We start from the raw sequence: 1908 nt of genomic DNA, 5'->3' as shown, positions 1-1908 counted from the left end.
TAACATGAATATAAATTCATGTTTATATTCATGTTACATGAATATAACAGGGTTTCTCATGAGAAACATGAGAATTCTTTGATTTCTCATGTTTCAGAAATCAAGGAAGATTAATATGTACGTATGTTAAATGTTGGAGCTGAAGTGTTAAAGTGAAACATGGCGGCCATGTTGATGTGCTAAAACCACAACGGGTGTCAGACACTGAGATGAGGCGATAATTTCCCAGTTGGGTGAAAAGTCTGTGGTCCACAGCAGGTGTGTGTGTGTGTGTGTGTGTGTGTGTGCGTGCGTGCGTGCGTGTGTTTGTTTTTGCTACATAGAGGGGACCACAGCAAGACAGCACACTCACGGTGTGGGGACCAAATTTTTTGTGGGGACCAAAAACCTGGTCCCCACAAAGTTTGCATTGAATTCAATGAAAAGAAGGTCAGGAGGATGCTCTGTCAAATTTTCAGACAAGTCCTTATAATTCACAAAAACCAACGGTTTGTGTATAAGTGTGTATACGGTAGTCACTCAGTATCGGCCTCTAGTGGTGGGTTGTGGTACTGCAGAAACACACACTTACACACACTATACACACTAATCTGACTTTAGTGACATTGAAGGGACAAATAAAAATCTACTTTTGCGGATTGTTTTAAATGACTTGAAATAGTTTTATTTACTATTTGTTTATTTATAACCTTCACATTTGGAATCATTAGCGTTATTGCAGATTGGTTGTTAACTTGCTTAGTGTTACATTGACATTTATGTCATTAATGTAGTAAATATTCTTTAAAAAATCTGTAAAAAAAGTATTTTAGGACATGGCAGCTTATTACTGAAACCGCCATAATCTTCATATACCAGCATAATTTTGTTTTATGCATGCAGAAACTGTAGGGTAAAAGTCTTGTCAAAATACCATTGTCTCTTCAGACCATCATTAATTATTGATAAGTAAAAACTTTATTGTCTTAACTTATATTAAATGATTCTTTAAATGATTGCTTCTGACTTGTGGTAACATCAGGAACTCATTCAGTTCAAAGGGAATGGAAAATGTACTGCTCTCCTATTTTTTTCATTCATGTCGTCATTAAAATGTTTTGTTTAATTTTGTGTAATTTTAGTTAAATATTTCTGCCCATGTTGTTTAAATAAAGTCAGTAGTTTATTGCCACAAGACCTTCCTTTGTAGTAGTGTCTAAATACCAAGTCAAAAGAAATAAAACTTGAATAACTACACAAATGTACATTTTCAAGCAAACTATATATTTACTGTTTTTGCCTGACTACAAATACATTGGGCTAATTTTACATACTATTCAGAAAAAATGACTAAGAGCAACTATCAACAGTATAATGGTAGATAACTTGAAAATAATAACTTTGTTATGGACCATAGATGTGGAAAATTAAATCAAACAACTTGTTCCAGAGCTGACAGGAAACTGAGGATTTTCATAAGATTTATTTTAATATCCTTAACACTAAAATTAGTTTGGCGGGTTTTTCCATTTCAGATCTGACAAGACTGCAGAATGGCAGCATGTTTATTTGTGAGAGTAAGGCTCATTCAGGGTAGAAAGGTAGATGGAGCTATGACCTCATCATTTAAAAGTAAACCCAGTTATAGTGACCAAAAATCAGACAGAAATACCAGGCATCATTGTCTCAATGGATGCTGAGAAGGCCTTTGACTGTGTCAAACTGGAGTATATGTTTGAACTGCTTAGAAGATTTGGACTTTGAGAAAATTTTATAAACTGGATAAAACTTCATTATAAAAAGCCCACAGTATCCATCTTGACAAATAGCCTCTTGTCAACACCCTGTGGCCTGGAAATGGGGACGGCGCAGGAAGCTGTCTTTCTCTGCTACTTTTCTCTTTGGATGTAGTGCCACTTGCAATTGCAA

General features: G+C 35.2%; 1 long non-coding RNA gene across 1 annotated transcript in view; it reads left to right on the top strand.

Moving 5' to 3' along the window:
• The window catches only part of LOC107835169 (uncharacterized), a 2566-nt gene extending 1619 nt beyond the window's left edge, over positions 1-947 (top strand). The window contains exon 2 of the long non-coding RNA XR_001660996.1: positions 259-947. This is a non-coding gene — a long non-coding RNA (uncharacterized LOC107835169). The remainder of the gene's footprint in view (positions 1-258) is intronic.
• Positions 948-1908: the final 961 nt, after the last annotated feature.

The sequence above is a fragment of the Poecilia formosa genome, unplaced genomic scaffold (genome assembly GCF_000485575.1).
Source record: "Poecilia formosa unplaced genomic scaffold, Poecilia_formosa-5.1.2 Scaffold1133, whole genome shotgun sequence".
NCBI lineage: Eukaryota > Metazoa > Chordata > Actinopteri > Cyprinodontiformes > Poeciliidae > Poecilia > Poecilia formosa.
The sequence above is the reverse complement of the archived record's forward strand: the minus strand, read 5'-3'. Positions and strand labels throughout refer to the sequence as shown.